We start from the raw sequence: 26,064 nt of genomic DNA, 5'->3' as shown, positions 1-26,064 counted from the left end.
CTGCATTTGCTGCATTTTAGGAGAAGAGGGGCAGAAAGTGGCTCCCAACTTACTTTTTTTACACCTCTAATTCTGACCTGCCTGAGGGCTAATGTGGACTCCAACAATGCACTGTGTCTGAACAGAGTTGTTGCCGCAGCAGCAGCAATGCTACCTGGAGAGCAGGGAAGAGCATACGTATGCTCTGCCCTTCTTCCCACATGCAGCTGCGGAAGAGATGTGTGTGAAGAGTGAATTCATAGCCCCTGAATTCAGGCAGTGATTAATTTATATTGCAGAGGAACTGCAGGTGAGACTGAGGATCTCTCATTTCTTGATGTCACAAATCTTGTTGCGAAACCCCTAAATATGTTGTATTACAAACCTCTACTGTCTTCTTCCTCATACTTTGCAGTTCAATGCACATGTACATATGCACCATGAAATAATAATTTCTTTTATACTACAGCATAGCTCTAGGTCATCTACAGATAGGTAAAACCAGAAAATTCCTGCTCCAAAGAGTTAACAGTGTTGGTTGCTTCCCATCAGAAATCTGATGGGAATCCAGAGAAGTCAGGAAATGTGGATAATGCTGAAATTACATTCATAAAAGCTCTTGCAGTGGTTGGGAATGACAGTCCATGCATGGACAAGCCTGTATGGAGATTGCTGTAATCCCTGGGTAGAACAGGGGGGAGTGAAGGAGAGGTCAGTGTGCTTTGTGGGATTCTCTGGCATTACTGAGGCAAAGGGAGTTAGTCCCTCTCTGTTATTTGAACAGTGAGCAAGTATTTTTTTAAGTATCTTTTGTATGTTGCTAGAATAAAAAGGAACAGGCGAGAGAAAATGACCCCAAATCATTAGGGGATTGCTGTCTGTTGAGAAGTGCAAATACAGAATCAAATTGTCTTCCTACAAATTTTTTTTTCATGGCTTATTTCCATGCCACCACAGAGAAGAATGGTGAAGAAAAGGGCTGATGCACAAGGAAAAGGGGCTTTTAAAGATTCCCAAGAGCTACTGAATGTCTTCTGGTGCTGCTAGTTCAAATTCCCTGAATTGCTGTTGCATCAGGCTGGATGGCAGATATAAACTGTCAGAAAGCCTGAAAGCCATGGAGCACTGCATGGACGCACAGTAACATTTACGTGTGCTCTGACTTTTTTAATTTATAGGATTTATTTTGCATACTCCCCTTGCATTGCTAGAGCCTCTCTGCAGACCTAACACTCGATCCTGCATTCTGCCAGGACCCCTGGGATATTTTGCTAACTCCCATGACAATGTGGGTACCTCCTGAGGTGTGGGGTCAGGTTCTGTGGGTGGGGAGAGGGAGGCATGAGGCCAACAGAAACAGGGGTGTCCATGGGGCAGTAAGAGCAGTAGCTGCTCTCAGATGATGCACCTCAGACATTACCTGAGGGTCTGAAAACCACTGGAAGCACTGAAGATGCAGCAGCTGGAGCCTGCTCTGTTTCCCAGGTTTATATAATTGCCTTGAGCCAAGGGTATTTAAATGTCAAGTTTTTATACAGTTCCTAAATTTACTTAGGGTTGAGTGTTTATAGCAGAAGGTTTGTGTCCTTGTGCGTTCCTATCTGTGTATTTGAATGATAAATGCCAAGGCTTTCTTTTGGGGTTTGTGTTTTTCCACTGCCGAGGTGACAGAGTCCCATTACGTTTAACCTTCTGCCTCAAGAGCTGATACAATTAATTTCTTTTGGAAGGGAAATACCAGAGCCTAAGCAGCCCCAAAGCAATTTTCTATGAGGGCTGGGTTGGCTGGGACTGCAGAAACAGTGACAAAGAGGAGATTGTGGAAGAGTGTGTGCTAAGCTGGGAGCTCAGGCAGGAAGGGGTTACTGCCTGCACAGCTTTCTCTGTCTGCAGCTCCAGGCAAAACCCAGAGAGACACAATGATGTCAGCACTACCTCCAGGCCCAGGGCCTCTTGCCTGACAATGTGGGCAATCCAACACATTCCCATCTGCCACCACAAGAGCATTCATGCTCCTATTTCTTGACCTCTTCGGATTAAAACATGTGGAGTTAAATATACATCCAGCCCAAGCTCATGCACTTGTGTGTCACCAGAAATAGACTTATGGGAAACTGCAGCTTTTGCCACCTAGCACTTGGGATCTGTTTCACCTTTGTCATATGGAAAAGTATATGTTTGTCTAGTGGGGAGAGTCTACAGTCATGTATACATAGTTAAAATACAATTCCCTTCTGTGCCTTGCAAACGCTGCTTTTCAGCAGTGTGCAATCTGAAAGGGGAGGGGCTTAACAAAAAATTAAGATTAGTCAAAGGCAGTGATTTCAGCTTTTTAACCATATGAAGCTTGCTGAGTTCTTCAGTACTGTGTACAAAGGTCTGACAGCAAAGGCAGACCTTGGCCAAGCTGGGTGTCTGCATTCAAGGAGGGCAGAGGAGTGAGAGTGCGTTTGCTCACTGCAGTGCTGGGGTGGCAGGCACAGGGAGCACAGCTCTGACCAGGAGAAGCTTTTTGTTTGCTTTACAGTAAAGCCAGTATGGTAGTGCAAAATGCTCGTAACAGACAGATTTTATTGCTGCTTTTATTCACAATGCCTGAGGGGGTGAGGGGTGCGCGTGTCTGCTGCATGCACATGGGTATCATGTTTTTTCTTTTTCACGTCTGTGCGTGCTGTGTGTTTGTGGCTGTATGCCCATATGTATCTGTGTATCTCCATATTTATCTGTCATTCTGTGTCTGTATTACTCAGTCTTTTTTCTTTTTATGTGTGGGAGTTTCATTTCTTTCTGTGCATAGATGAATTTTCCTTCAAGGGGAAAGGAAATGCAGGGATAGCTCACATTTTGTTTGTCTTGCTTGACAAAGGGCTTCCCAGTTCAGAAATAGGAATGAAGAAGAAAATGAGACTATTTATTTTCCTTTCTCTTTTGTCTACAGTCTTGTCTTCTCTATACAGTAATTTCTTTTCCCTACTTTTCCCTCAATGAGACTGCAAATGCTTGCTCCCATAATAAATGCTTTAAATGCAACCTATCCTGCCTGCATATACTCGGGCTTCTTCTCATAGTGTATTTCTTGTACAGTCTTCTCTCCCTTCTTCTTTTTATTTATTTTTTGTTTTTTTGCAAATTCCTGTGGACAGTTTGGTTTAGTGTCTCTCCCCTTCATTTAGCCCCTGTCTATAGCACTCATAATCTGAGAAAGCACAACACAGGGAAGCAGAACAAAAATAAGCTCTCCAAAATCTGTAGTTCCCCATTGTCTCTCAAGGATCTTAGAAGAAGGTTTAGCTGATAAAATCCTAAGTGGGTGCTTGGAGGCCAAATGGTTAATGTAGGATAAAAATTGCAAACCTCTTAATTCTCTTAGTGTTTGGCTTAACCTCGCCTTGACTCTGAAGAGATGGCAGTAAGTAAGGATGAGCTTCTATTAGAAATAGGATTCGCTCTTTCCACCCAGCCCCTGCCATGCCAGTTCCAGTATAACAGAGCATAAGTGGTACAAACTTTTCTCTAAGTTTCCATTGGTGGAGGTTTGGAACTGCTTTGCTTCTCAATTAGTGTAATCAAGGCGAAGACCCTGGCATCTTTCCCAAGAGCTTTCTCCCCACTGTGAAACAGAGAATACTGAAAACCAGTCAGAGAAAGTGGAGCCAGACTGTAGAAAGCATTGGATTTCACCATTGGCACAGTAAGGAAGCTGCCTCTAGTGTCAGCTTCTTTAAATTAGGCACACAGATGAGTTAAAGTGGCAATATTCATAATGTATGTCATACAGATATTTGTGTGATTAAACCATTAAACTAAAGAACTTCAAAGGGCTCTGTCTTTGCAGACTAAGGATCTACATGTAAAAATTCCCAGTCTTTTTTCTACCTTGATACCTGATTTGCCACTAGTCTGTCTGCTTTAAACTAGTGTTTTCACACTGATCTTAGTTTTTCCCATCAGTAACACTAGGGGTTAATAATACTTAAGCAGAGCAGTGCTTGCTTTCTAACAGTGTTAAAAACAAGAGCATTGCATAGTTTTCAGGGACCCTAAATGAGGCTGTGGAACCTAGGAAGAGTTAGGTTTGCAGTTTTGAACTGGCACATGCAATGTTTACAATCTATTTGTGGTGCCTGATGGATCTCTGCTTTTGTTACTTGTCCCAGATTCACACACAGTAATGAGAAAGGGGAGAACAGGTGAAATAGGTGCACCAGACTGGGTGCACCAGACTGGGCACCAAAAATGTGGAGAATATGACACCAGGTTCTCTTCCTTTGATTAAGACAATTATTTTGATGTAGAACTTAAACTTTTCCAAAGAAATCAAGCAGCTCCTCTGTTTATGACTGCACATGCATATAATATGGCTCTGTTATTCCAGCTATGAGCACCCATGTGAGAAGTGCTCAGCAGCTGGTTTGGGAGTGGGGCAGAAGAGAGGAGATCTGCAAGTCACATCTCTTGACCTGACCACCTTTGCTTTCACTGATGTGTTCAGTCACACTGCCCAAAGGAGCCATTTGCAGAGATTTGGATGAAGCAAGTGCTCCTTTTCATTTATGATCAAGATAAAAAAAGCTGTCAGTTGAAGCAAAGCTGCTGAGGTGATGTGTGTGCCTCAGTGCCAGGCAGTAGTGGCTGCTGCTTAGGAGATGGATTTATTAAGATCATTAGTAAGTGTTACTTGGAGGTGACTGAAATCGCTGGGTGAACTCCAGAGGATTAGCTTTCCAAAGATAGCAAGTGCAAAAAAAGCAACCCCAAACAAGCAAACCACCGGTACCTGTTGTATTTATTTAATAAAGTCTCTGTACAGGATTAGCTCACAAGCATTTGCTTGTTTTTGTGGATGGAGATACGGGGGATGGGAAGGAGGAACCATCTTAGCATGTAATTCCCCAAGCAGAGCTGCAGCACAGCCTCTGGCTGGGTTCACAGAGTAGCTGACAATCTGCTTTGAGCAGGGAAGGCAGAGGAGGAATCGCCTCTTCCAGGATTGCATCGGATTTAGGGAGACTAGCATGCCTCAACTCTGATATGGAAATAACTGGGGTGAGGAAAGCTCTCTTCAGGAACCATCACATCCCCATAAAAAAGGCATGAGAGCCTTAGGCAGGGCATCATGCTGGCCCAAGCCTGAGAATTTGCCTGTGGGAGAGACAGCAGCAATCAAAATAATAGTCTCCTGTTCTCTAGCAGTGCTATATGAGGACCTCAAAGTGCTTGTAGGCCTGAGTTCACTGAATATCATTCCCACTAGCCCATCCCTGTGGGATGGAGGTTGGTGTTACTAACCCCAGATGGCAAACCAGAGGCAGTGAGAGGGTGTCCAAGGCTGCAGAGAGAGACAGTCGGATGGGAACACGAGTGGGGAGCAAATGGGAAAGGCAAAATCAGGAGGAATCATGTAGAGAAAAATGAAGGGGAGAGGGCTTTAAGGACCAACGTACCCCATGTTTTAATGCTGTTTTGGTGCTTAGATACTGTCCCTAGATGAGTTCCTCTGAAGTGCTGCTCGCTGGTGGTGTAGAACAAATGAATCAGTTCTGCAGCACTGCTGCCCAGAACTGGGGCCATGTGGGAGCTTCCCCACTGACCCTTCAGCCTTCTCCAGCACTGCACTACCAGGAGTATGGTCACCCAAAGGAGAAGTAGCTTGTGTTGCTCTTTAATGATTCATGGGGGCTCTGTTGGGAGGTGGCAGGAGAAACTGGGATTCTTTGCTGAATCCAAGGTACTGAAATGGGGACTGTAAAGCCCTGTGCTCTTGCAGTTTCTAGTGAAATTCCTTGTTTTCTTTCATGAGAAGCTGCTTGCTTGTCTCCTAGCTTTGCAGGAGTTGCACTGGCCCCTCTTCCTTTCTTCAGAAAAGTACCTTATGCAGAGCTGGGCCTGGTTTGCTGTTGATGGTGCTTCCCAAGACTTTCCTACGCACTGCAATAACAGCAGCAGAACTCCCAGTTTTTGTAAGCCTGTTCAGACAGGAGGGGCCTTTAATTTTACAGAGTCAAAGAGCTGAATGGTATCTATGAATATAATTTATCAATCTCATTCCTCAGATGGGGAAAGGGGATATTGTGCTACTTAACTCTTTTGGAATAAACAATCACAGGTGGAAAAAGGAGAAGGGAAAGGCTGCAACTGAGGTGGAAGAAAAGGGATGGGAAGCCAGTGATGCTGTTTTATAGTGAGTAGCCAGAATTGTCTGGTAACCTCTGTGCTTAATCCTTTGCCGAGACTGAAGGATATGTCAGCAGGAGCTAAAATAGAAGCTAAGTGGGAGGTACAAAGCCCTGGATACAAACTACGCAGCTTTTACAGGAGATGTCTTTGGTGCTAAAATTTGTGTCACTAAAATCCTTGATTCCTACAAAAAGAGAGAGCTGGAGAATGTTGGACAAAGAGGCAGAGAAAAAGGGAAGAAAAAAGAGAGGGAGAAGGAAAAGCAGACTGTAGCATTTTAGGGTCATGTACTCATCTCTTTCTGTCCAGCTTCAAATTTTTAGTAGCAATCATAATTTCCAAATGAGAAGCTGATGGTTTGAGAAATTATTTTCTTTTGTAGATAAAATAAAAGTACCCATATTAAATTAAAAGAAGCAGAGTTTTCATTTTCCATGATTTTTCTTGCATTAGAGAAATTTCTGTGTTCTCAGGAAAGAAAACAAAAGCTAATATTTTTTTTGAAAACTGAATTATGTTTTACAGTAGGAATAAAAGATAGTCCAAATCTGGTCTGCTCAAACTCTTGATTTACAGAGCAGTCCAAGTAGCTCACTGCTTTTACTCTCTGAAGCTGTTCAAGCAGATGCAGGTTGCAGTGCTTTGGTGGTGAAAAGATGGGTTGTAGTGTAACGCAACCAGGTGCCCCTAATTGCCAGGGAGTGAGCATGAGCTTGTGTCAAGCCTACCTGTACCCAATTAGGGTGGGCCCCCACTGCGCATGAGCAGGACCAGGGGGCCAATAAAGGGTGAGGCGTGAGACACAGGCAGGGCTCACTCCTGAGCTAGCCAGCAGAGAGATCAGTCGCTCTCAGAGCAACAGCACCGATCCAGGCTAGTCAACCCTGTGGGCTATAGGCTTGGAGCACTGTTCATGGGTCTCTGCTGGAACACCTGGTTGGACCTTGAAGCACCGTACCCTAAAAGAGGTTCGTCTTGCTACATCGGGTCCCTAGCCTAGGCCCTATAGTGACTTCTGGAGGATACCAGCCCTGAGATGCTCTAATTTACATCAGAGAACCCAGCACCTCATGACCATCAAAGGTGGTTTAAGGCCACCTCTTTCCTTGGACATACATAAAGTATATCCAAGACTAAGGGTCAGTCTCTCTATGAGAAATACTTCTGTGAAACTGTGGCCATTAGGCCAATTTAAGATTAAAAAATAATTTTCTGTGACAATTCACATCCCAACTTCATGTCTCTCATCTTCATCTGATATATTTTAGTGTTTGGTATTATGCTTAATATGGAGAGATTGCAGAAAACTGTATGAAACATTTAATAAAGGAGATATCTGGAAAATGAGAACATTTTATTTTTGAAAAAGTCTTCCAGTTATTTGTTGGAACATCCTATTTCAAAATGGGTTAGGCTTAGAAGGGCCACATTTTTGTGATTTGTCCTCAATAGAAATTAGAGCTTCTCAGTATTCTTATGTGGCTGAATGATTATTTTTTGAGTTATTCATTATAGACTTATGAACCTCTCAGGAGTCCATGAGCTCTTTATGAGCTGTATAAAAGGATGCAGACTCACTAGCAGAGCAGAGAAATTCCCAAGAGGAGAGAGATTTGTAACTAACCTGAGATGGACAGAAAGAGGTGGAGAAGGTAAGCTTCAGCAAGCCTGGAATAGAAGCAAATTCTTTCACAGCCAGCAACCACCTAGACTCCTGCAAGCCAGGAACAGAGCAGGCTAAATAACCGAGGATGTTTAGAAGAAAGCACAGGACTATCCTGCAAAGTTTTCTTTCACAGCTGGTTTGGCAGGAGAAAGATAGAACAAAGTTTTTTTTTCTAGGACTTTCTCAAAACAGTCACCCTGAAAGAAACATGCCTGCTGTCTTCAGGGCAACTGCGTATGTTATTGATGTGCAGGGTACTCTCCAAAAGAAGAGTAATTTTTTCAAAACAGCCTATATTCAACCAGCAAGAAATAGAGGTCAAAGTAAAAAAGAGCAAAATCACTATTTCTGAGAAGCTACAAACCAAAGAATTTAAAGAAAATGCACAGACAGAAGCTGCACATACTCTAAATGCTTAGGTCTCTTAATAAACACCTTTTGGATTCCCAGACTGGTTAGAACAACACTGTATAGCAAAGAGCTTTCTTACAAAGAGACAATTAGATAAATGCCACCTGCTGACTGCAAACTGGCTAAAACTGACTGGGATCCATGAGCCTTACAGGATCCAGTTAATTTTCTTACATAGGACTGAAGTCTGATAGAGCTGCATATTAAATGGAATGGGACAGAGCCAAAGGTGGCAAAATAATGAAAATACATTTACGAATATTTATGCAGTGAAGATATTGCCAAAAATCACAATAGCCATCCCCTTCTGCCACCAAGTATTGTGCATGCATAACACTCCCTCCGCAGTGACTGCAGAAATGCACTCTGCTTACCAGTCTCTGAGAAAGGATTTGGTTCTGCTGCTATCACTGAGCCAAACTTTCACAGTATTGATAGGACCACTCAGCCAGAGATGGATTGAGTCAGGCCCATGGGCAGAGCTGGCCATGCTAATGCGTGTGCTTGGGAGATGGACCACACCAGTGTGCCCCCACAGAAGGCCCATGTGTGTATACAGGATACCTGTTACTGAGGGGCTGTGTTTCTCCCTCTGTGTAGATCTGTGCTCTATAGAAGTGTACATGGGCTTTTGCAGCTGTGGTGCACTGAGGGTACATATATGGTTTTGGCAGCTGTGCATTGGGGTAGATGTTTGTGTGCTGGATGGGTTGTCCCCTTGGGACATCATTCTCCAGGAACCATCTGGGGAAAAGGAAATTCCATAGGGCCCTTTCTCAGGTCTCTTCCTCTCCTTTCTCCATCTCTTTTTTTCTGGTAATCTTTTCAACAAAGAGGTCCGTATGTTGCCAGGGTGAGGGGTGCCTGTTGCAAAACTGCAGAGGGATGGGTGGAGCAGCTGAAGCTGCCTGCCCTCCTGCCCTGCAGCACCGGCCTGGGGGCCTGTGCCTCCTCCTATGTCATTGCAGTTCTCCTTTTGGCCAGAGGACTTATGCCTGGGCTTGTGCCCGGATTTGCTTCTTAAGGCAAAGTTCAGAGGCAGTGCTCAGTGAGGAAGTTCTGCATATTTCAGGCAAGTTTAGGGAGATTTGTTCCAAACAGTGCCTAGCTTGTTAATGTCACTGGTCTTTATCCCACACATAATGCAATTCAGCCTTCTCCTCTCTGCCCTGGCCTGCTTGTGCACATGCTATTTCCAGATCAGGCCACATGTTCCCTCCTCTCTCCTACAACCACTGAACCTGTTCCTTCCATTAGGGTTTAATGAGAGGCCCACCAGCCATGGCAGTCCCAGCCTTCCAGTCACTGCAGCAGCCAGGGTCAAGCCTGGGGCAGGAACCGTCCACAAATACAGACATGGGAGTGAAGGGAAGGAAAGAACAATAAAAGCCATTTACTTCCCAGTGCACTTGAGCCTTGAGAGAAACTGTCCCCACAGATTGCTGAGTCAGCAGCGGCTGACAAATTAGTCAACAGGATGACTGGGCCTCAGCTCCTGGCAATTAGCATCCACAAAGCTTTGTGTGTGCCTGTGTGTTTTCCCATTAGCTGTGGCTTGCACGCCCGCGGAGGTAGGAGGGACTGGGGAAGGAAATGGCTTGCTTTGACTTCGCAAACACATGGAATTTGCATTCCCAAGGTCGTGCAGCAGTCCTGTTTGGCTTCCTGTTTCAGCATCTTTGCAGGCGGTAGCCGTTATGAATAAAGTATGCTGAGAGCCTCTTAGGAGGGAGGTGCATCAGCACAGCTGGAGGAAGGGCGAGCCCTGAATTGCAGTAGCAGAGACATTTTTTTTAGATTGGGAAGAGTGTGGTTTAACCCTCAGTGCAGCTAACAAAACCAGGTACTGGTGTCGAGAAGTGTCGGCAATGCTCAAACAGAGGAGTTTACTGGTGAGAATGGTATTGGTAATACTAATGTTCAGTGTTAGAATAAGAAGGGTCACAAATCCAGGGTGAGTGGCTTTGGCAGAACTCAGAGTGATGAAATGATAGATGGAGACAGGACTGGAATAAAAGGGGATTCTGTAGGTCAGAAGTTCAGTGTTTTGTCAAAGTGATTTGGGAAGCTGAGAGCTAAAAGGTGGAGCTGCAGGTCAGGATTAAGCTGAACCTAAGAGCTGAGTTCTGTCATGGTTTGGCAGAGGTCACTGCCTCCAAAGCAGGCTGTGGGGGTCAGGGCCCATCCTGTGAACAATGACATTTCCTGGATTCAGCTCTAGTGGAACTACAAACACACTTCGTTGTTAAAATCCCACACATCTCCTTCTTGCCTTCTTGTCTCCGAGGCCAGGTCACCAGTGCTCTCAGACAGGGAGTTGAAAGTCCTCAGAAGACCTTGGAAGAGAGGTCAAGGACATTTGGGTTTTTAGTTTGTCCTTCATCCACAGTATATATATCTCCTTGGTAAGTTCGACATTACTATATTTGTATCTTCATTCTTGATAAGCTGGTCAGTCTGATTGATCCAAAGTTCAGTGGCTGAAAGGCCCAGCTGTGACCCGTGAAGGTTTAGTGGGCTTTGTTCTCGGTGCTGGGCGACCTGTCTGTCTGCTTACAGACTTTCACAAAAGTTGAGCTCAACTGAGCGCAGCAAAAGCATTCAAGCTGAGTCCTCCTGTTTGCGAGGACGGGGGTGAGAGGCAAGGTCTTTGTATCCAGGGCACTCACTACAGCAGCTCCTTTGCTGAGTGTAACTGGAATATCTGGACTTCAAATGGTGCTGCTGAGAGCCTAGCAACAAATGAATGTATCTACTTAAGCTTTTAAAGGAGAAGGTTAATGGAGGTGAAAGTAGGTCAGACTTTTATTTTCAGAGTTTGTTGGGTTTCTTTCTAGGAACTGTAATGTTCTGTTTCTAAGTCATTTTTGTATCCAGAGACTAGCAGTGCCATACCCATTTACACTCCTTTATGCCACACTATACTTGGGGCGGTTCATTCCCCTTCTGTTAGTGGACAAGCTGCCTCACTCGATCCCCGTTTACCAAAGGAGAGGTGGCTCCTATAGAGCGGCTGACATCCAGCAGCTTGCTGTTTCCACATTGACCTTGCCTCATCTTTGACCCCTCTGCTTTTCTGCTCAGCTTATTTAGGGCAGATTTTTACTGATTTCTTAGCTGAAAAACAGTGTTTTGTGAAAATACCAGCTGGCATCTACCTGCATCATTAGGTGTCTACACAACTTTTCAATCTGGGTCTCTTCCTGCATGCTTCAGTTCTTCATGTAATAAAAGGCTCTAGCTGTAGCTTGGCCTTGGGTCAGGGTTGTATGCCTGCACGTGAATGTGGCTGTGCAAGACGTTTGGCCATTCAGGTGCTCCTGTGCTCCTGTCGAGGAGTGTGGCTGTGGCCTTCCTTCTGTCCCTTCTAACATAGTGGTGATTAGACAGAACTTTGGTTATGCTTGACCATTGCTGATGTCAGAAAGTGGATCATTGCTTCATTACAAGTGATAAGGTTCAGAGCACCTTCACTGAAAATTCAGACCCCTGGTTTTAGTTCCATCATTTTTCAACACTTAGTTCTGTTCTTTTTCAGTAGCAGATCTCAGTGTTCCAATGGCAGGATGGAATGTGAGGAGGAAGGGGCAAGACCATGTGCTTGCAGGACATGCCACTTTTTCTCAACACTGTGCCTTAGATCTAGCTATCAGAGCCAATTCTTTAGGAGTGAAGTATCCCGGTCTCTTAGCAGTACCAGCAATACTGCTTCTCAGTGTTCTGAGCTTGTTCTGCATTTTCATCAGAAGCAGAAGTGACATATTCATATGATAATTGTTATTTGTGATTCTGTACTTCACATGGGCCTTCTCACTATGTTGACACAACCACAAGCTAACACAGCCATCAGACTATGAGGGAACAAAATTTTAGCTGTTCTGCTTTTTCTTCCCTACTTCAGAGTACCAGAACCACATGGTTCATGCACAACCATGCCAAACACAGTTGCTTAAAAATCCTAGACTAGCTCCCACAAAGCACATGACTAACTGCAGCAAGATCCATGCTGACTGCAGCATTTGAAAGAGCACCCGAAGGTTCACCTCATCAGGGTATCAGAAGGAAAAATACATCAAGAACAAGGTAGTGCCCAGGTGTCATAGGGAGAACACAAGGGTATCTGAGGTACCATAAGTCTGCGAGTCAGTTTCCTCTGTCTAGCTGTATTTAATTCCAAATGAGATATGCTTTGTGCAGCAAACAAACTAGGGATGGATATAGTGCTGGGAGCAGAACTGAGTTTCAACAAATTGTTACTAGCAGTAATTCCCATTTCTTTCCTGAGGCACACTCCTAAAAGCAGCTATTTTCAGGAAACTGCCTGCAAATAACACTCTCCCTGTCTGGCTGATACCCACTGTCTCTCCTCTGCTCTTTAAAGTGGGTATTTTTATGATGGAAGGCGCTCAGTTAATGTTGAAGTCTGAAAGGTACATGCAGGACAGGGCAAGTTTCTTTAACATGGCCCTGATATTATTCCTCCTGCTGTCTTGGAAATAATTGGCCTAAGGAATGCAATAGCCTCTTTTCTGAGTTGGCAAGGTGGTGCCATGTGTAGTGTGGATACTTGTCCCAGTGGGACTTGGCCTGAGATTCTTCCATCCTTCCCTTGCCCAGTTCATTTTGTCCACAGTGCCAAAAAGCTGTCAAATGGCATTTTTGCAATTATCAATTTAGGTTGGGTTGGACCTGGTGACATGGAGGTGAAAGGATCTGGAGTCCATTTTCCTGCTCTTCTAAGCTAGCCAATATCTCCTTCTGCTTATTCAGGGGGCTATCTCTGATACTGTCAGTATGATATTTTGCTGAAATTTAGCTGATAGCTACACTTCCTGTTGCAAAATAATGTAAAAGGAAATAAAGGGAAAAGAACTGCTGTGACAGGAGACAAAGGCACAGTTCAGTGGCTGGTGTAAGGTGTTCTTGTGCCATAGCCTGATTGCTGTTTAACAGCAGGTCTGACATAATGTTGTCAAACTGCATTGAGCAAATATCCCTGAAAATATGTTATTACAAACCAAATCCTTTAGATTATAATTTCACCATTTCTCTCCAGCTGTTCTTTGGTCTCAGATGCCATATGCAGAGTAGCTCCAACTCAAAAAGAATAAAAGGAACATAGTATCTCAGTAACAAGTTAACCCCCTCTGTAATATCAATGGTAAAAATAATTGTCTTTTTACTTCTCTAGTGTGTTCCATCTGAGGGTCTCAAAGCATTTTACAAGCATTAATTAATTAAACTTTTAATCTCCTCCCTGAGGCTTTTTCTGTTTTGAAGGTGGTTCAGTCCAGTTTGGTAGACACGGCTGTGGAAATAGCTGATTCTCAAACCAGAGGTTAAAAACTGCCTCCAGAAATCTTCAGTTCTTATAACTGCTGCTCTTTTATGCCACAATTGTTCTTCCCAGTTTTAGTTTGGTGGATGATTTATTTTCCTCTGGCCCATGGATTCTCAGATCTGCAGGTCCCATCTCCCTGCTTTGCTCTGTCCCAGGTGGGTGATGCCACTGACACAGTGCCCAGGAGCTAAACTGACACTTCACTAGGTCCAGAATTACTGAAGTGTTAAGTAGCTTAAAGCCACTTTTGGGTTCCATAACCCTCTCTCTCAATTGGATCAGGCAATCTGTACCTGAAAGAAATGGAAAAAGAAGGGATAAGAATCGCTAAGTGGAAATATTTTAAAAGTAGCTCATTAGATAAACATTTTATTTTGAAATATGCCAAGTATTTATAAGTGAAGTGTAGAAATTGCTTATCCCATTGCTGTAATCCAATCATTCTTAGGGCTGAACATGACATTCAATTGCACATAGCAGAACTTTCATCATCTTTTAAAGAAGGGAGGAATCAGATTGTATCCAGCTGAGACTGGTGAGGAAGGTGAGAGAAGGCAGAAATTAAGTACTCTAACTGGAGTCAGTAATTTGGATTCAGTTCCCATCTTAAAGGAAATAGATTGGAAAATCTGTAACCATAATTAATACATTGTATTACTTGAATGTAAAAACCAGTGATAATTAAAATAGTAAAAGTAATAAATAAACAACTATGCTAAATATGCAGCAAGCCTTGGGGTTTTGTTGGTGAAACTGTTGAAATAGTTTTGCATTGATATTTATATAACATCTTTTGTCTTGGGGATCCCAAAGTAAACTATATCACCAACTGCAACACTGAAAAACTTGTGAACAAGGCAAGCCATATGTTGTTTTGTTAACAGTGTCATTTTGGAAATAATCTGTAGCATTTCTAATTATGTCATGTAAACTATTTGATTTAGTTAATTTGAGTTCAATAATGTGCATTCCTCACCTAGAAACCAAAGCAACTGGCACATTATAAATATGCTGGCATATAGAATAGTAGGACAAATTAATAATTTAATAATGTGTACTGCTAACTGTGTGTTACATCCTCCATTTCAAGAAATGGAAGTGCTTTTCAAAGACTGGTGGTAATAGAGAATGATCATTTCAGTTAATTAGAAATGTGTACTTTGTTCCTGAAACACACAATTATCCATTCATTGAATTCTACAGTTTTCTTGTGTTTAGTGCGTTTTACTGTCTGTGTTTTACAGGTAAAGTAATAGAAAGGATACATTAAACCCCACACCGTCAGTGGAAAGCCACTGACAAATTCAAGTCTCTTGATCTTCTCTCTCAACATTGAAAACATTGTTCTTTTCTCAATTTCTCTAGGCAAGGAATACAGGACTGGAAGAAAAGCTCTTCTAGGATGACCTGCTAGGTATTCCTCTCCTGTCTCCTGCCATCAGGGGCAACATGTCCTATTGTGGCTTTTGTGTTTGTGACAAAGGAAATGATTCACACTTCTCTGCTGGACACCAGACTGGCCATTGATCCAGTTCAGGCTGTCTTTCTGAAAAAAGGCAAGGCTGGTATCTTAATGGAGTTTGCTGTGGGGAAAGGCTAGTCTGGTTTGTGCTCTAGAATTAAGAGAAAAATCGAAGGATTCCAGTCTCAGGTGCTGGGAACTGAAAATAAAGTTGCTGTTGAGTATGGTTTTCCTCACAGTTCTGGCTTCATCTTTGCACTTCCTCAGCATGTCAAACAGTACTTGCTTAAAGTTGGAAGATTCTCTTTAAAATGTAAAATAAATTCAGGAAGCATCTCATAAAAGCATCCTGCACACTACCTTTCATACTGGTGCTTCAGTTTAGTTAGGTTGGTCACAGAACTGGCAGGTAGGCTTAGAAAATCATTCCATTAATCCCCTTATTCCCAGCAGGAGAGCATTCCTGATGATTGTTAGCTGAGCTGTTCCTACGGCTTTCTGAGGAGTAACTGCACATCCTTGTCTTGGGTCCTCTTGAGGCCTGTTCATTTTAGCAGTCTATCATCTCCCTGGCGGGGGTTATTGGGCAATTTTGTCTCTTTTCCATGCCTTCTATCACCTAGCCCTGTCTGAAGAAGTGTATGAGCTGGGGCTATCTGTCCATAAATTCCTGCATGTACCTGGTCCAATTTCCCTCACCTTTACATCAGTGGATATGCACAGGTTCCAGAAGAACCATTATGGAAGAATTCAGGAACACAGTGGAAATGTCCTCTCTTCCAGAGCAGGGAAGTCTCACTTGTCTGAACTTCGTGTGCAGAGATTGTTTTCCTCTGTGACTGTACAGTGCTCAGCAAGCTGATGACACATGAGAAGTAGCCAATTCTGTAGCAAATTTTATTCTTTCTCATTTTACTGTAAAGGGGAGGAGAATTCACAAATATTGCAAGGATCTCACCCACTTTCCCTCCTCACTGCAGAGCTGCTGATCTATTTTTGTTTCATAACATGGTACAGAAATAAAGCTCCCCAAACCTTAAAATGAATCCCAGCATGTAGCACCATACAGTGTTCAGGCTCCCCACCTGGTTAGTAGTATTCTTTGGTTCCTGCCTTAAGCTCTCTTGCTAAGTTTTCAGAACATGAGAGGTGCAGCAGTTGGATGGCAGGGACAGGCAAGAAGACAGTTTAGAAGATAGCAAGAGGGATGGGTAAGTGGGTGAATGACAGCAGAAGGGCCACAGGACCACTGATGAAGCTGGGAAAAGTGCAATCATAGAAGCACTGTCCTGTAGAATCTGGATCAAAATTCATTATATTGGTATGCTGACATTTCTCCTCTGTCAGTTTACAGATGTGAAATCTGCTGGCAAGGTGTGCATTGCTGTCTTTAGTAGTACATGCACTTGGAAAAACATCATGCTTTCTAATGGTACTAAGTCCCTTGTCCATAAACTCAGGAGGTAAGAATACTGGAGAGGAAAAGTAGACATTGAAATCTGAGTTTGCTTCAGATCACTGGGTTGGAAGGAAGGCTGATGATGTTCTTGTTTGCTGAATGCTTCAGGATACCTGGTATACTGAGTAGGCAGGGATCCAAGGGAAGGGAAAACAGTACTGCTACACATGCATTTCTCACTTCTTTTATTTTTGAACACTGTCCTCTGCAGTCTTTACACAAGTGTATGTTTTTAAAATACTATTGTAACATGTTTAAATTAACAGTAATACTGTCATTTACCCAGCCAGGTTAGAAGCACTTTTGTCTGCTTTGTGTATCTTACTCCTTAATGCTCGTGCAAACTGATGAAACTGTTACATAGGCAAGTCATAGGTTAGGACAATCAAAATACATAGAATCTATCTTTCTTTTCATTTGCTTAGTTAAATCTTACCTAACATAGTACTTTGTAATTTTCATCTTCTCATCTTTCTATGCTATTCTGAATCAGATCAGGATGGATCCCTGAAGGGGTGACTGAACTCACAGCTACTGTGTTCAAAGCAGAGGCTGTTGACAGTTGTGTCTCTGTCTTTTGGGTCTAAGCAGAATTTATCTGAGTATACTTGACTGAACTAAACTGGAGGGGATAATCTGGCACTAACCTTTCCTTATCCCACCCTCCTGGATGGAGAGTATAGGAACTAAGGAGTCTTTTCTTGCCTAACATTTCTGATTCACAAAACTTTCTGTTGCTGATGTAGTGCCAAGAGGCAGAGGGGTTATTCTGGGGCAGATTCCTTTTCATTTGTTTTGTTTTCTTTTTCTATAGCAGTGTGGCAATCCCCATCCTGGCAGCAGGAATACCCTAAGGGAAGGGAGAGGAGCTGCTGTTGAAGACAGAATTCTTCATGGCTCCTTGTCCTCTCTTTGACTGAAGCATTAGAGAGGGGCTGGTGGGTGGGGGAAGTGAAGTGCCTCAGGCTCATCCAGAGTTGACCCATGGATATTTTTAGCACCTTAATGCTTTTTCTAAGCCGCCCCCCCCCCTCCAGCTTATTTCTCTCTTCTTGGCAAATGGTACTTTTGTGAGCTACTCAGTCACAGGTTAGAAAGCGCTGAAGAAAGTCAAAGGGCAGGCAGCTGAGGTTGTCCTTTCAGAGAGGCACTTGAAAGGTCAGGAAATGCCTGGGTCTTGGGTAGCAGCCCCTCCTAGCCTAGCCTTGCTGATGAAGCAGGCTTGCCAGCCCATGCAGACAGGACAATGGGGCTCTAGGCTGAAAGAGCATATGAGGGAGGCAGAGGAGAGAAGAGGAGTGGGTGAAGGAAGAACAGGAAGAGATGGGAAGATAGGATAAGGAGAATTGTGGTACACAAAGGGGACTAAAGCAGGTGAAGGAGGGTGTGTGCTGTTGAAGCATGACTAAGAAAAAGAGGAAATGGGAATGAAGAGCAATTTTACTTCCCTCAGATTGCAGGCCAGATTAAGGGCCACGGGCTTCCTCTTCCCTTGGGGAATCCCTACACTTCAAAGCCAGGTCCACTACCTGCAGGCATCAGGAGAAGGTATGTAGACAGTTCCACTTAGAGGACACCCCTCTTTACCTTGCCACCATGGGAGATGCCAGTGAAGGCTGAGCAGCTGGCCAACAGGAGGGTGCTAAATCTTAGAGAAAGACAGATTCTGGTCTTCAGGGAGAGGGTTGAGACAGACACTGTGGAGAGGGTTTTCCTGTGCTTTGCAGAGCTGCTGGCATCCCACCCCAGCTCCTGGCTGGTAAGGCATCAGGGAGGTGTGAAGCTGGGCCCAATTCCTAAGATCTTGGTCAGAGCTGGAGTGCAGGATATAAAATTACCTGCACCTGGGTACAGAAGAAAGTGATGCAGCTATCACCCAGACAGTAAGTAAAGTACTAATTCCTGATGTTCTGGGCTGCCAAGGACCTGAGCATGGTGTGCTCCAAGGGTTCATGGCATCCCTGCCTGCCAGTCCGATCCAGTTATGGTTTTGGCTCTTAACGTGCAGGATTTGAGCTTTCCAAATGTTACAGGATTTCTCCTCACCATGCCCTGGCAGGCAGGGTTACGGTGCATGCTCCTCCTCCCTCGGGAGCTGTGGAATGGCCCCTGTGAGCGTCAGGGCGAACCTTTCCCCATCCCGGTCCTGTAGGAGGATGATCGATCCACTTGCTTTCCCTTCTCTCAGTGAGGACATGGAAAAGAGCAGTTGGGCGGCTCCATTGGCTACAGTAGCTGGGCCCAGTGTCAGGCTGATGCCAGGACAGAAATAACAGGCTCAAAATAACATGGCTTCCCCCAGCACCATACCCCTACCTCCTCCTCCCTGTAGCTCACTCCTTACAGTAGCTTCTTTTTAGTTTTCCACAGTCCCAGCTGTGTGTTATTGTTTCAGGCAGGGGAAGCGGGTTGCCTGGATACAGTTGCTTTGATGAGCAGTGCAGTCCCCCTGGAATTCAGGCTGCAGTCCCTGCTTTTCCCCAGCATCACTGCTTAGTGTGAAGGATGTGAAGGATGGATTTAGGTCCCTGGAGGGCTTCTGAATGCAAAATAGGGACGGGGAGGGGGGGAGGAAAGAAAGAGCACTGCAAATGTCACCATTCTCCTTTCACCCCGCAGAAGCAGCCAGGTGTAGGGATTGCAGGGACAGGCAGGGACAGGCAACTATTCCTCTTGTTGCTGGAGGCCAGCATGAAGCTGGTCCTAACCCAGTAAAAGATGATCCCACACCTGAACTGGGCCAAGAAAGCACTCCAAAAGGTGCTTCACAAGCAGCAGAGATTAAGACTACCTGACATGGTCCAGCAAGCACAAGCCCAGGCCCAAGTGAGCCTACCAAGCTGTCAGGATAAAAAATCATTGCTCTGAAAATGGAGTTGCACAAAATGGGACAGGGTTGGGAGGGAATAAACCAATTCCCACTCCTCTTGGTGTATGATGGGATAGAACAATTCACATTCCTCTTGCTTCACAGTTTCACAGTTAGACAGTCTCCTTGGCACCGGGTAGCTTCCTTTGGCTGATGCTGCTTGAAACATTGGATGATGAGGAAAAGTACTGTGATGTGCTTACAGGTGTCTAAATGGTAAAGACCACAAGGAAATTATCACATTATTTCAAAAGTCTTTAACCATGAAGAATATGAGCAAGATGAAAGATCATTTACTATCTATCAGAAAAAATACTGAAGTCAGGTTGTTTGCTTGCTTTATTCCCTGATTTTCTAAATGCAAGTCACACCTGCTCCATTTCTAGATAACAAGTACATATAATGAAAATCCTTAGAAAGGATAATTTCTCAGCAATGTTACAAAGTCTCCACAAAACTAAATTCTGTAATTGAGAACTGCTATCTATATTGCCAAAGGCATATTTGTGCTGCAGTCTTCAGTGGTGTCTCCAACTTCCCCATTCTGATGTGGGCCAATTTCAGAGAAAAGGTAAAGAGAATAATCAGACTAAACCGGTTGGTTCCAGCAGGACCAGTTCCATAAGGCCAGAAAGTATCTGGCTTTTGTAGCATAGCCTAAAATAAAACAGATGAAACTAAAAATACAAATATATTTCAGGACCAGAATGAGAAAAAAACCCTAAACTAAGACTCTTTTATAGGTGTTGTCTGACCAGGAGGACTCAGCCCCCTTGTCTCTACAGGCACAAGTGCCTCTGTTGATGACGGTGCTGCAGGATCTTGGTGGGAGGTAGGCATCTCTCACTTACACAGGTCTCACTCAGGACTCTATCAGCCAAACAAACATTTCACATTCCCCAAGAAAAGCAATGGCCACCCACTGCAGTTTGGCAAGCACTGGTAGTTCCCAATGAGAAAATCTATTTAGCTGGCAGTCATCTACATTCTGCAGTAGTTTCAGTTTCTTAGCTCATTTAGAGTGCATCTCCTGATGCAGTGCTTTAGAGCAAGTTGAGCGTGACATAATTCATAGGTGACAGTACAGTAGTGATTTCTGCTGCAAGAGGAATGCTTGCAACCTTTTAGCCACGTGAAGAAAGAAAAAATGCAGTGTTGGACACTGGCATGTATGGTAATCTATAGTCATCTTGGGCTTTAACAGCAAACGAGTATGTCAGTGAAGACAAGGCCCCAGCAGTCAAAGAGACTCATGCCAGCCCTGCCATTCTCCTTAGTTGCTTCATTCAACTTACTGTCAGCACCTCAGTCATCTGTTGAGGTAATGTTGAAGAGTTACAGTCAGGCAACTGTGGGTTAAAGTATTTGGCTGCATCATATGCAAATTGAAAAAGACTCACCACAAAGCTGGGATTCATGCCTGTATACAGAATGCCACAAGTCCTGCCTTCTTGCTGGCCCTTCTATTAATCCCATATGAATATCAAATAATGAAAGCAGCAAGACAGACCTGCACAGCACCCAGCAAGTGAAAAGCCCTGGAGCACTTGCCAGCAGTATCCTTCAGATACTCCTAAGTGTGGAAGCTTCTCAGGGAAGACATCCTAAGGGCAGGGCAAGGAAAGGAGGAAAAGAAGATAGTACAGATCTCTGACAGGGGCAAAGAAAATACACAAATGGGGGGTTTCTTTCTTCAGTCTCAGAAATTGGATTAATCAATGCAGAACAGGACAATACTGGTAAGACTTTTTAACAGTGATGGCTCCTCTGCTCCTTTTTCTTCTGCATCAGACACACTGAAATCAAGAGACCAGATATAGATGCTACTGAGAAGTGAAGAAGGAAAAAGGGAAAAAGAAGTCTAATCACAGGTTCTTTTTTACTTTTTTTCCACTTCATTCCCATTTCAAAGACAAAATAAAATAAAACGACATATATAGAGAAAGAGAGCGTGAATCATTTAACATGAATTTTGCCTGAATGAGAACTGACATAAGTGTGTGAAGCAGGAAGGAAATGTATGAATAATGCAGAGCAAGGCTGCGTGCAGACAGAAGACTGTTATTGTGTCCCTGCTTACAGCTTCTGAAAGCACAATCAAATAGATACAGAAAGAGTGCAGAAAGCCTGCATGGTCATCTCACGTTGAAAAGGTGTTAAAATACATTGTGGATCACAAAATAATGCCTCTCAATCACTGTACCAAATTCACTCATCTGCTCACACCAAGACAAAGAAGAGGAGTTGGTGTTGCTTTAAGTTAGAAGTGAGTGGAATGACTTCTGCATGGGTTAGCCTTGCTCTAAGCTGTGCCCAAGCTGCAGAGCCTGCTATGGTAGACTAAGGCAGAAACCCTGTGGGAGAACATACCCTGAGCAGCTCTGCCATCCAGCCTTTACTACAGATGCCTGGGAGAAGGGTTTGTAGAACTACATAAAACAGATTTTTTAATGAAAGTGACCTGTGAAAGAATTCCTACCTGCCTTTCTGCTTATTTGCAGTTGTGTGCACAAGAAGCTGAACTAATTTCTTATTCCTTTTATGGGAGAAATTATGGCTAGGAACTAGCACACTCTCCCAGGATGCTTGGGACAGCTGGATTCCATTTGTGGTCCTGCCACTGGCTGGTTTTGGCCAAGCATCATCATTTTTGTGCCACTGGTGAAGCACTTTGAAATTTTCTAACAAAAAGCAGCATGTAAGAGCTGGATATTAATTCTGATTATTCTAAGAAGCCCATCATCATACCGTGTGGTCTCTTGAATTCTGTAATTAAGGCACACTTCTGCCCTGAGGAGGGTATTCTTATTCCTTCCCTTGCTTTATACCACTTCTGGATGGAATTTGCAATAATTTCCGAGGTAGCCTGTTGTATCCCCTCCACATGTCTGGTCCTTTTCCAAATCATAGTCTATGAGTTCATCTGAGCAGTGATGGGAGACTCTGGTTGTATTGTGTTCCTCAAGAATTCAGTAGCAGCAGAACTCATACAGTCATCCATAGCTGCTGAAGATTTCTCAGAAAGCTTTAAGAAAAAAGGCTGACCTACTGAATGACTTTTTTCTCTAATTTATTGCTATATTAGACCATTACGACATATAATACAAAATCACGTAGGGTTATATAGGTGACTGGAGTATGTTCATATTTTTTGACAATATAGAAAAGTTTATGTGGAGGTCTAAGGAATGACATCTTAAGGAAAACTTTAGGGAGAAATCGAAGAAAGGTAGGGGGGAAGGCCAGGGCACGAGGGCATAAACCAAAGCAGATTCAGAAATACTGATATTAAATTTTGGATAGAAAAGACACAAGGAAGGAAAAGGTAGAGTCTTTGAGGACAAGAGTGTAGGAGACATGAAAGCCTTGAAAGACAAGGAAACTCTGTGGAATTATACTGTTAGCAATAGAAATAATCTTCCTGTGCAAACAGGCATTCTCTCATTTGGGACATCTACCTAGATAGCCCAGTATCACATCAAAGGGCAGACTGTGACAAGCCCTGTGGCACATAGAGGCACACACAGTTTTAAGTACAGCACTAAAAGCAGACAACATGGAGAAGGAGTAATGCTGATGCAATGCAGTGATGAAAATAAACATATCTTCTACTTCAGGGGTGGAAAAGGCACATTCCACCTTCTGGCTCCTGGAAGTCTGCTGCAGCCTTTAATTACCCTAAGGAAGCAGCAGGCCTGAGCCAAAACCAGTCTGCTTTTGCTTCCTCACCTCATGCTTGCCTGTTTCCCCTTGGCGCTTGGGAAAAAGGAGAGGCCAGCAAGGACTGTCATGTTTCAGTGCTCTGTATTTTCTATGTATTTCTATGGTGATATTAAAGTGCCCTCTATTTTCTTTTTTATTATCTTGAAATGGGAGCTGCAGGTGCTTGTATGCTGAGTAACTATTGCACATAATGAAAAGTGACAGGACAGTTCAACCTCTGGGGTCCTTTCAGTCCATAGGCTCCCTGCTGAGAAACTCACAAAGGTGGGCACCTATGTTCATATTTTTTCTTAAGTTATTCTGACATAACTCCTTCAGGAACTGTATGATTCCCCCTAACTCATACCATGCAATCTCCCTGGCTACATCTCCTAGCATTTACTTCTGGTCACTGATAATCTGAGCTCCTATCAAATCAGTAGCCTAAATATGAAAGGCTCCTTGCTGTGGTATCCACAGCACTATAAACAGTCCTGGGGGAGGTTATGTTTCGTAGGTGATGAGAGGACAGGTCACACCCTTTCCAGCTGGGCTTTGAGCTCTTTTAGGGGAGGATGATATGAAAGATGGTAATTAGTGTCTTTTTGAGACAAAGCCAACAAGCTTTAGGCCTGAATTAGCAGCTTTAAAATGCAGTGAGATCAGCTATTTCTGCAGACTGTGTGATGCTGCAAAGAAAAATCTTACCAGTAGAAGAACTTGTGTAGAAGTTGCTTAGGATCTCATGCCATCTCCCACTTTCTTTGTATCATTATGCCCACTAACCCTGCTTCACTGTGCTCTGAAGAGCTGTAAAGAAGCACTTTATTCTCAGACACTGAGATAGGCTGCCATGATGTTGTGGTCCTCTAATACATCACACCTGTTTCTCTGCTCCTACAATTAATTTACAGTTCATATTAGCTCCCTACAGAGCATGATGAGGAACAGTGAATCCAGCTTTTGTGAATGAGAGAGTGCACCACCAAATTTACCTCTGCTTAAATTGAGAACTGTCTTGAGACTCTCCTGTAAAAGAAGATGTATTACATTGAATCCAGGGGCATCCACATGCTTACAGTTAAATTTAATCTGTCCCTCTCATAAATGGGAAAGCACAGACAGACTTGTGAGTCTGGAAAGTCTACCACGTGGAGTCCACAATGTCTATGTATTGAGCATGTCTCTATCTTTCCAGACCTAGTGCTGAGCTGAACTGGATGTATCTCTGTTAGTTGGTGAACCATACGGTGTTCAGGCCTTCTGTATATGAAGGCCATGCTGAATTATCTCCACTTTCATGGAGAGTCATATTCTGTCAATTTGCTCTAAAAGCAGGTGAACTTTATTTAATTCAATATACCACCCATTTTAATAAAGGTTGAGATATTGATCTCCCCAGTAAATCAAGGTGAGATCTATAGATCCCTCCCAATAAATGATGGTGGCTATATTGATTCTCTTCTTCCCACCCCCAGTAAGTGAAAGGAAGACATATTAGTGCCTCCCCATTAAATGAAAGTGAGCTGTATAGAGGCCACCCCCATAAATAAAGGGTGGGCCGTGCTGACTTAGATCTTAAACACATAAATGGAGGTGAGATGTATTGATTCCATCTTCTGTAATTGAGCAAGCACTGTATTATGGTCCTCCTTCTAACATAAATGATGGTGAAGCATATTGCTTCCATCATTCTTGAAGTGAAAGGTGTTTTGTTGAATATCCCCAAAATAAGGATGGAAAGCCACACAGAACTTGGCATGTCATCCAAGAACTTATTTTGATCTGTTATTTATATGTTGAGGCTTTTACTGTGTTTGGAATGTCAGAGGTGTGTTACTGCTTAAAAGCTCTGAACAGAAAACAAAGTGCTAAAGCACAAGAATCTCAGTGAAGTGATGTGATAGCTAAGCAGAAGGCCCCCTGGGTTACAGTCCTTGTGTTCATGTAGACCACTTGCATTTAGGCAAGTTTCCTGGCTTTTGTGTGCCTTGTTTACTTAGTAAGGATACTTCCTCTGATATGTTGTAGAATAGATTTATTCATGACTGTCTGCCATGTTTTGTTGGCTATTAAGTTCTGGAGATAACAGGTGGAACTGGATGGAGTATTATAGGGCAAAATAGTGAAAAAATAAGGTATACTCTGTATGCCCTGTCCCTTAAGAGAGGCCAGGCCTGTATGCTGCAGGTAAATAATTAGCAGCAGCTACCTGGAGCCTGCAGTGATTTTTGCTCTTCATTCCTGCTGCTTCATACTCCTTTCTACTGACAGCACTGGTTTTAAGTGGTCTTTGCTGATGGCAAACATACCAAAGGTACCTCACGTCAAAGCCATGCACTGGTTCAGGAATTCAGTCTTTCTGACTGTGACTGTTGCAAGTGAGGCAGCATGAATAGTGTCCATCTACAAAGCAAAACAATCAGATTCAACTGCACCCCTTCAGGAGATCTTGTTCAGCCCAGCAGCATCACAAACCCCAAACAGACCAGGGACAGCTGCTGGAGATACAAAAGAGAGGTGCCAACTCCTTGCTTCCCCAAGGAAATTTACTCACTTTCTCCACAATGCTCCATTGTGCAGTTGTTTTTTGTTACCTGTTATGAACATCATAATCCTTGGGGAAGCTACAGAAGACAAGTGAAGAGGACAGATCCAGCAGAGCCTTGTGGAGAGGCCTCTCTATGTCTTTCTTCCTGATTTGTCTCAGCACTAGCAACAAGATTAAAAAAAAACAAGCGAACAATCAAAAAGACAAAGCAAAACTAAGTCAGGAACATGTAGATGACACAACAAAGTTGAAGTCAATAATAAAGCCCTTAAACATACCACACAGTAAATTATACCACTGTCACTATTTTTCTCAATGTTGCAAAAAAGAAACATACCTCTGGTACCATGTCTATAAGTGGAAAAAAACCAATTTCTTTGCAATTCTCTCATATAATCAGCTGTCTAAACCCTTTCTGAGAGGATTCAGATTGGATTTTGTGCTGAT

Source organism: Calypte anna, chromosome 5A, assembly GCF_003957555.1.
Source record: "Calypte anna isolate BGI_N300 chromosome 5A, bCalAnn1_v1.p, whole genome shotgun sequence".
NCBI lineage: Eukaryota > Metazoa > Chordata > Aves > Apodiformes > Trochilidae > Calypte > Calypte anna.
This window is presented reverse-complemented; position numbering follows the sequence as displayed.